The sequence below is a fragment of the Palaemon carinicauda genome, chromosome 43 (assembly GCF_036898095.1).
Source record: "Palaemon carinicauda isolate YSFRI2023 chromosome 43, ASM3689809v2, whole genome shotgun sequence".
NCBI lineage: Eukaryota > Metazoa > Arthropoda > Malacostraca > Decapoda > Palaemonidae > Palaemon > Palaemon carinicauda.
Window position 1 is genome coordinate 48,173,994 of NC_090767.1, and position 10,527 is coordinate 48,184,520.

A 10,527-nucleotide genomic window follows, 5' to 3' on the forward strand; every position below is an offset into this window, starting at 1 on the left:
AAACAGTACCTCGATTTTAAATAATAGAGAAATGCATTCACGGAGACTCGAGGGATCTTCCCTTTCTGTTGAGAGTAATCATAAACAGTACCTCGATTTTAAATAATAGAGAAATGCATTCACGGAGACTGGAGGGATCTTCCCTTTCTGTTGAGAGTAATCATAAAAAGTACCTCGATTTTAAATAATAGAGAAATGCATTCACGGAGACTGGAGGGATCTTCCCTTTCTGTTGAGAGTAATCATAAACAGTACCTCGATTTTAAATAATAGAGAAATGCATTCATGGAGACTGGAGGGATCTTCCCTTTCTGTTGAGAGTAATCATAAAAAGTAACTTGATTTTAAATAATAGAGAACTGCATTCATGGAGACTGGGGAGGATCTTCCCTTTCTGCAGAGAGTAATCATAAAAAATAACTTGATTCTAAATAATAGAGAAATGGATTCATGGAGACTGGAGGGATCTTCCCTTTCTGTTGAGAGTAATCATAAAAAGTAACTTGATTTTAAATAATAGAGAAATGCATTCACGGAGACTGGAGGGATCTTCACTTTCTGTTGAGAGTAATCATAAAAAGTACCTCGATTTTAAATAATAGAGAAATGCATTCATGGAGACTGGGGGATCTTCCCTTTCTGTTGAGAGTAATCATAAAAGGTAACTTGGTTTTAAATAATAGAGAAATGCATTCATGGAGACTGGGGAAGATCTTCCCTTTCTGCTGAAAGTAATCATAAACAGTACCTCGATTTTAAATAATAGAGAAATGCATTCACGGAGACTGGAGGGATCTTCCCTTTCTGTTGAGAGTAATCATGAAAAGTACCTCGATTTTAAATAATAGAGAAATGCATTCATGGAGACTGGAGGGATCTTCCCTTTCTGTTGAGAGTAATCATAAAAAGTACCTCGATTTTAAATATTAGAGAAATGCATTCATGGAGACTGGGGGATCTTCCCTTTCTGTTGAGAGTAATCATAAAAGGTAACTTGGTTTTAAATAATAGAGAATTGCATTCATGGAGACTGGGGAAGATCTTCCCTTTCTGTTGAGAGTAATCATAAACAGTACCTCGATTTTAAATAATAGAGAAATGCATTCACGGAGACAGGGGGGATCTTCCCTTTCTGTTGAGAGTAATCATAAACAGTAACTCGATTTCAAATAATAGAGAAATGCATTCATGGAGACTGGAGGGATCTTCCCTTTCTGTTGAGAGTAATCATAAACAGTACCTCGATTCTAAATAATAGAGAAATGCATTCATGGAGACTGGAGGGATCTTCCCTTTCTGTTGAGAGTAATCATAAACAGTACCTCGATTCTAAATAATAGAGAAATGCATTCATGGAGACTGGAGGGATCTTCCCTTTCTGTTGAGAGTAATCATAAAAAGTACCTCGATTTTAAATAATAGAGAAATGCATTCATGGAGACTGGAGGGATCTTCCCTTTCTGTTGAGAGTAATCATAAAAAGTACCTCGATTTTAAATAATAGAGAAATGCATTCATGGAGACTGGGGGGATCTTCCCTTTCTGTTGAGAGTAATCATAAAAAGTACCTCGATTTTAAATAATAGAGAAATGCATTCACGGAGACTGGAGGGATCTTCCCTTTCTGTTGAGAGTAATCATAAAAGGTAACTTGGTTTTAAATAATAGAGAAATGCATTCATGGAGACTGGGGAAGATCTTCCCTTTCTGCTGGAAGTAATCATAAAAAGTACGTCGATTTTAAATAATAGAGAAATGCATTCACGGAGACTGGAGGGATCTTCCCTTTCTGTTGAGAGTAATCATAAAAGGTAACTTGGTTTTAAATAATAGAGAAATGCATTCATGGAGACTGGGGAAGATCTTCCCTTTCTGTTGAGAGTAATCATAAACAGTACCTCGATTTTAAATAATAGAGAAATGCATTCTCGGAGACTGGAGGGATCTTCCCTTTCTGTTGAGAGTAATCATAAACAGTACCTCGATTTTAAATAATAGAGAAATGCATTCACGGAGACTGGAGGGATCTTCCCTTTCTGTTGAGAGTAATCATAAACAGTACCTCGATTTTAAATAATAGAGAAATGCATTCACGGAGACTGGAGGGATCTTCCCTTTCTGTTGAGAGTAATCATAAACAGTACCTCGATTTTAAATAATAGAGAAATGCATTCACGGAGACTGGAGGGATCTTCCCTTTCTGTTGAGAGTAATCATAAACAGTACCTCGATTTTAAATAATAGAGAAATGCTTTCACGGAGACTGGAGGGATCTTCCCTTTCTGTTGAGAGTAATCATAAAAAGTACCTCGATTTTAAATAATAGAGAAATGCATTCACGGAGACTGGAGGGATCTTCCCTTTCTGTTGAGAGTAATCATAAAAGGTAACTTGGTTTTAAATAATAGAGAAATGCATTCATGGAGACTGGGGAGGATCTTCCCTTTCTGCAGAGAGTAATCATAAAAAGTAACTTGGTTTTAAATAATAGAGAAATGGATTCATGGAGACTGGAGGGATCTTCCCTTTCTGTTGAGAGTAATCATAAAAAGTAACTTGATTTTAAATAATAGAGAAATGCATTCACGGAGACTAGAGGGATCTTCCCTTTCTGTTGAGAGTAATCATAAAAAGTACCTCGATTTTAAATAATAGAGAAATGCATTCATGGAGACTGGGGGGATCTTCCCTTTCTGTTGAGAGTAATCATAAAAGGTAACTTGGTTTTAAATAATAGAGAAATGCATTCATGGAGACTGGGGAGGATCTTCCCTTTCTGCAGAGAGTAATCATAAAAAGTAACTTGGTTTTAAATAATAGAGAAATGGATTCATGGAGACTGGAGGGATCTTCCCTTTCTGTTGAGAGTAATCATAAAAAGTAACTTGATTTTAAATAATAGAGAAATGCATTCACGGAGACTGGAGGGATCTTCCCTTTCTGTTGAGAGTAATCATAAACAGTACCTCGATTTTAAATAATAGAGAAATGCATTCATGGAGACTGGAGGGATCTTCCCTTTCTGTTGAGAGTAATCATAAAAAGTAACTTGATTTTAAATAATAGAGAAATGCATTCATGGAGACTGGGGAGGATCTTCCCTTTCTGCAGAGAGTAATCATAAAAAATAACTTGATTCTAAATAATAGAGAAATGGATTCATGGAGACTGGAGGGATCTTCCCTTTCTGTTGAGAGTAATCATAAAAAGTAACTTGATTTTAAATAATAGAGAAATGCATTCACGGAGACTGGAGGGATCTTCCCTTTCTGTTGAGAGTAATCATAAAAAGTACCTCGATTTTAAATAATAGAGAAATGCATTCATGGAGACTGGGGGATCTTCCCTTTCTGTTGAGAGTAATCATAAAAGGTAACTTGGTTTTAAATAATAGAGAAATGCATTCATGGAGACTGGGGAAGATCTTCCCTTTCTGCTGAAAGTAATCATAAACAGTACCTCGATTTTAAATAATAGAGAAATGCATTCACGGAGACTGGAGGGATCTTCCCTTTCTGTTGAGAGTAATCATGAAAAGTACCTCGATTTTAAATAATAGAGAAATGCATTCATGGAGACTGGAGGGATCTTCCCTTTCTGTTGAGAGTAATCATAAAAAGTACCTCGATTTTAAATATTAGAGAAATGCATTCATGGAGACTGGGGGATCTTCCCTTTCTGTTGAGAGTAATCATAAAAGGTAACTTGGTTTTAAATAATAGAGAATTGCATTCATGGAGACTGGGGAAGATCTTCCCTTTCTGTTGAGAGTAATCATAAACAGTACCTCGATTTTAAATAATAGAGAAATGCATTCACGGAGACAGGGGGGATCTTCCCTTTCTGTTGAGAGTAATCATAAACAGTAACTCGATTTCAAATAATAGAGAAATGCATTCATGGAGACTGGAGGGATCTTCCCTTTCTGTTGAGAGTAATCATAAACAGTACCTCGATTCTAAATAATAGAGAAATGCATTCATGGAGACTGGAGGGATCTTCCCTTTCTGTTGAGAGTAATCATAAACAGTACCTCGATTCTAAATAATAGAGAAATGCATTCATGGAGACTGGAGGGATCTTCCCTTTCTGTTGAGAGTAATCATAAAAAGTACCTCGATTTTAAATAATAGAGAAATGCATTCATGGAGACTGGAGGGATCTTCCCTTTCTGTTGAGAGTAATCATAAAAAGTACCTCGATTTTAAATAATAGAGAAATGCATTCATGGAGACTGGGGGGATCTTCCCTTTCTGTTGAGAGTAATCATAAAAAGTACCTCGATTTTAAATAATAGAGAAATGCATTCACGGAGACTGGAGGGATCTTCCCTTTCTGTTGAGAGTAATCATAAAAGGTAACTTGGTTTTAAATAATAGAGAAATGCATTCATGGAGACTGGGGAAGATCTTCCCTTTCTGCTGGAAGTAATCATAAAAAGTACGTCGATTTTAAATAATAGAGAAATGCATTCACGGAGACTGGAGGGATCTTCCCTTTCTGTTGAGAGTAATCATAAAAGGTAACTTGGTTTTAAATAATAGAGAAATGCATTCATGGAGACTGGGGAAGATCTTCCCTTTCTGTTGAGAGTAATCATAAACAGTACCTCGATTTTAAATAATAGAGAAATGCATTCACGGAGACTGGAGGGATCTTCCCTTTCTGTTGAGAGTAATCATAAACAGTACCTCGATTTTAAATAATAGAGAAATGCATTCACGGAGACTGGAGGGATCTTCCCTTTCTGTTGAGAGTAATCATAAACAGTACCTCGATTTTAAATAATAGAGAAATGCATTCACGGAGACTGGAGGGATCTTCCCTTTCTGTTGAGAGTAATCATAAACAGTACCTCGATTTTAAATAATAGAGAAATGCATTCACGGAGACTGGAGGGATCTTCCCTTTCTGTTGAGAGTAATCATAAACAGTACCTCGATTTTAAATAATAGAGAAATGCATTCACGGAGACTGGAGGGATCTTCCCTTTCTGTTGAGAGTAATCAAAAAGTACCTCGATTTTAAATAATAGAGAAATGCATTCACGGAGACTGGAGGGATCTTCCCTTTCTGTTGAGAGTAATCTTAAAAGGTAATTTGGTTTTAAATAATAGAGAAATGCATTCATGGAGACTGGGGAGGATCTTCCCTTTCTGCAGAGAGTAATCATAAAAAGTAACTTGGTTTTAAATAATAGAGAAATGGATTCATGGAGACTGGAGGGATCTTCCCTTTCTGTTGAGAGTAATCATAAAAAGTAACTTGATTTTAAATAATAGAGAAATGCATTCACGGAGACTAGAGGGATCTTCCCTTTCTGTTGAGAGTAATCATAAAAAGTACCTCGATTTTAAATAATAGAGAAATGCATTCATGGAGACTGGGGGGATCTTCCCTTTCTGTTGAGAGTAATCATAAAAGGTAACTTGGTTTTAAATAATAGAGAAATGCATTCATGGAGACTGGGGAAGATCTTCCCTTTCTGCTGAAAGTAATCATAAACAGTACCTCGATTTTAAATAATAGAGAAATGCATTCACGGAGACTGGAGGGATCTTCCCTTTCTGTTGAGAGTAATCATGAAAAGTACCTCGATTTTAAATAATAGAGAAATGCATTCATGGAGACTGGAGGGATCTTCCCTTTCTGTTGAGAGTAATCATAAAAAGTACCTCGATTTTAAATATTAGAGAAATGCATTCATGGAGACTGGGGGATCTTCCCTTTCTGTTGAGAGTAATCATAAAAGGTAACTTGGTTTTAAATAATAGAGAAATGCATTCATGGAGACTGGGGAAGATCTTCCCTTTCTGTTGAGAGTAATCATAAACAGTACCTCGATTTTAAATAATAGAGAAATGCATTCACGGAGACAGGGGGGATCTTCCCTTTCTGTTGAGAGTAATCATAAATAGTACCTCGATTTTAAATAATAGAGAAATGCATTCACGGAGACTGGAGGGATCTTCCCTTTCTGTTGAGAGTAATCATAAACAGTACCTCGATTCTAAATAATAGAGAAATGCATTCATGGAGACTGGAGGGATCTTCCCTTTCTGTTGAGAGTAATCATAAACAGTACCTCGATTCTAAATAATAGAGAAATGCATTCATGGAGACTGGAGGGATCTTCCCTTTCTGTTGAGAGTAATCATAAACAGTACCTCGATTTTAAATAATAGAGAAATGCATTCATGGAGACTGGAGGGATCTTCCCTTTCTGTTGAGAGTAATCATAAAAAGTACCTCGATTCTAAATAATAGAGAAATGCATTCATGGAGACTGGAGGGATCTTCCCTTTCTGTTGAGAGTAATCATAAAAAGTACCTCGATTTTAAATAATAGAGAAATGCATTCATGGAGACTGGGGGGATCTTCCCTTTCTGTTGAGAGTAATCATAAAAAGTACCTCGATTTTAAATAATATAGAAAAATACATTCCTGGAGACTGGAGGGATATTCCCTTTCTGTTGAGAGTAATCATAAAAAGTACCTCGATTCTAAATAATAGAGAAATGCATTCATGGAGACTGGAGGGATCTTCCCTTTCTGTTGAGAGTAATCATAAAAAGTACCTTGATTTTAAATAATATAGAAAAATACATTCATGGAGACTGGAGGGATCTTCCCTTTCTGTTGAGAGTAATCATAAAAAGTAACTCGATTCTAAATAATAGAGAAATGCATTCATGGAGACTGGAGGGATCTTCCCTTTCTGTTGAGAGTAATCATAAAAATTACCTCGATTCTAAATAATAGAGAAATGCATTCATGGAGACTGGGGGGATCTTCCCTTTCTGTTGAGAGTAATCATAAAAGGTAACTTGGTTTTAAATAATAGAGAAATGCATTCATGGAGACTGGAGAGATCTTCCCTTTCTGTTGAGAGTAATCATAAACAGTACCTCGATTTTAAATAATAGAGAAATGCATTCATGGAGACTGGAGGGATCTTCCCTTTCTGTTGAGAGTAATCATAAAAAGTACCTCGATTTTAAATAATAGAGAAATGCATTCATGGAGACTGGAGGGATCTTCCCTTTCTGTTGAGAGTAATCATAAAAAGTACCTCGATTCTAAATAATAGAGAAATGCATTCATGGAGACTGGGGGGATCTTCCCTTTCTGTTGAGAGTAATCATAAAAGGTAACTTGGTTTTAAATAATAGAAAAATGCATTCATGGAGACTGGAGAGATCTTCCCTTTCTGTTGAGAGTAATCATAAACAGTACCTCGATTTTAAATAATAGAGAAATGCATTCTTGTAGACTGGAGGGATCTTCCCTTTCTGTTGAGAGTAATCATAAACAGTACCTCGATTTTAAATAATAGAGAAATGCATTCATGGAGACTGGGGGATCTTCCCTTTCTGTTGAGAGTAATCATAAAAAGTACCTCGATTTTAAATAATAGAGAAATGCATTCATGGAGACTGGAGGGATCTTCCCTTTCTGTTGAGAGTAATCATAAACAGTACCTCGATTTTAAATAATAGAGAAATGCATTCATGGAGACTGGAGGGATCTTCCCTATCTCTTGAGAGTAATCATAAAAAGTACCTCGATTTTAAATAATAGAGAAATGCATTCACGGAGACTGGGGAACATCTTACCTTTATGTTGAGAGTAATCATAAACAGTACCTCGATTTTAAATAATAGAGAAATGCATTCACGGAGACTGGAGGGATCTTCCCTTTCTGTTGAGAGTAATCATAAACAGTACCTCGATTTTAAATAATAGAGAAATGCATTCACGGAGACTGGAGGGATCTTCCCTTTCTGTTGAGAGTAATCATAAACAGTACCTCGATTTTAAATAATAGAGAAATGCATTCACGGAGACTGGAGGGATCTTCCCTTTCTGTTGAGAGTAATCATAAACAGTACCTCGATTTTAAATAATAGAGAAATGCATTCACGGAGACTGGAGGGATCTTCCCTTTCTGTTGAGAGTAATCATAAACAGTACCTCGATTTTAAATAATAGAGAAATGCATTCACGGAGACTGGAGGGATCTTCCCTTTCTGTTGAGAGTAATCATAAAAAGTACCTCGATTTTAAATAATAGAGAAATGCATTCACGGAGACTGGAGGGATCTTCCCTTTCTGTTCAGAGTAATCATAAACAGTACCTCGATTTTAAATAATAGAGAAATGCATTCACGGAGACTGGAGGGATCTTCCCTTTCTGTTGAGAGTAATCATAAACAGTACCTCGATTTTAAATAATAGAGAAATGCATTCACGGAGACTGGAGGGATCTTCCCTTTCTGTTGAGAGTAATCATAAACAGTACCTCGATTTTAAATAATAGAGAAATGCATTCACGGAGACTGGAGGGATCTTCCCTTTCTGTTGAGAGTAATCATAAACAGTACCTCGATTTTAAATAATAGAGAAATGCATTCACGGAGACTGGAGGGATCTTCCCTTTCTGTTGAGAGTAATCATAAACAGTACCTCGATTTTAAATAATAGAGAAATGCATTCACGGAGACTGGAGGGATATTCCCTTTCTGTTGAGAGTAATCATAAAAAGTACCTCGATTTTAAATAATAGAGAAATGCATTCACGGAGACTGGAGGGATCTTCCCTTTCTGTTGAGAGTAATCATAAACAGTACCTCGATTTTAAATAATAGAGAAATGCATTCATGGAGACTGGAGGGATCTTCCCTTTCTGTTGAGAGTAATCATAAAAAGTAACTTGATTTTAAATAATAGAGAAATGCATTCATGGAGACTGGGGAGGATCTTCCCTTTCTGCAGAGAGTAATCATAAAAAATAACTTGATTCTAAATAATAGAGAAATGGATTCATGGAGACTGGAGGGATCTTCCCTTCCTGTTGAGAGTAATCATAAAAAGTAACTTGATTTTAAATAATAGAGAAATGCATTCACGGAGACTGGAGGGATCTTCCCTTTCTGTTGAGAGTAATCATAAAAAGTACCTCGATTTTAAATAATAGAGAAATGCATTCATGGAGACTGGGGGATCTTCCCTTTCTGTTGAGAGTAATCATAAAAGGTAACTTGGTTTTAAATAATAGAGAAATGCATTCATGGAGACTGGGGAAGATCTTCCCTTTCTGCTGAAAGTAATCATAAACAGTACCTCGATTTTAAAGAATAGAGAAATGCATTCACGGAGACTGGAGGGATCTTCCCTGTCTGTTGAGAGTAATCATGAAAAGTACCTCGATTCTAAATAATAGAGAAATGCATTCATGGAGACTGGAGGGATCTTCCCTTTCTGTTGAGAGTAATCATAAAAAGTACCTCGATTTTAAATATTAGAGAAATGCATTCATGGAGACTGGGGGATCTTCCCTTTTTGTTGAGAGTAATCATAAAAGGTAACTTGGTTTTAAATAATAGAGAAATGCATTCATGGAGACTGGGGAAGATCTTCCCTTTCTGTTGAGAGTAATCATAAACAGTACCTCGATTTTAAATAATAGAGAAATGCATTCACGGAGACAGGGGGGATCTTCCCTTTCTGTTGAGAGTAATCATAAACAGTACCTCGATTTTAAATAATAGAGAAATGCATTCACGGAGACTGGAGGGATCTTCCCTTTCTGTTGAGAGTAATCATAAACAGTACCTCGATTCTAAATAATAGAGAAATGCATTCATGGAGACTGGAGGGATCTTCCCTTTCTGTTGAGAGTAATCATAAAGAGTACCTCGATTCTAAATAATAGAGAAATGCATTCATGGAGACTGGAGGGATCTTCCCTTTCTGTTGAGAGTAATCATAAAAAGTACCTCGATTCTAAATAATAGAGAAATGCATTCATGGAGACGGAGGGATCTTCCCTTTCTGTTGAGAGTAATCATAAAAAGTACCTCGATTCTAAATAATAGAGAAATGCATTCACGGAGACTGGAGGGATCTTCCCTTTCTGTTGAGAGTAATCATAAAAAGTACCTCGATTTCAAATAATAGAGAAATGCATTCATAGAGACTGGAGGGATCTTCCCTTTCTGTTGAGAGAAATCATAAAAAGTACCTCGATTTTAAATAATAGAGAAATGCATTCATGGAGACTGGAGGGATCTTCCCTTTCTGTTGAGAGTAATCATAAAAAGTACCTCGATTTTAAATAATAGAGAAATGCATTCATGGAGACTGGAGGGATCTTCCCTTTCTGTTGAGAGTAATCATAAAAAGTACCTCGATTTTAAATAATAGAGAAATGCATTCATAGAGACTGGAGGGATCTTCCCTTTCTGTTGCGAGCAATCATAAAAAGTAACTTGATTCTAAATAATAGAGAAATGGATTCATGGAGACTGGAGGGATCTTCCCTTTCTGTTCAGAGTAATCATAAAAAGTACCTCGATTTTAAATAATAGAGAAATGGATTCATGGAGACTGGAGGGATCTTCCCTTTCTGTTGAGAGTAATCATAAAAAGTACCGCGATTTTGAATAATAGAGAAATGCATTCACGGAGACTGGAGGGATCTTCCCTTTCTGTTGAGAGTAATCATAAAAAGTACCGCGATTTTA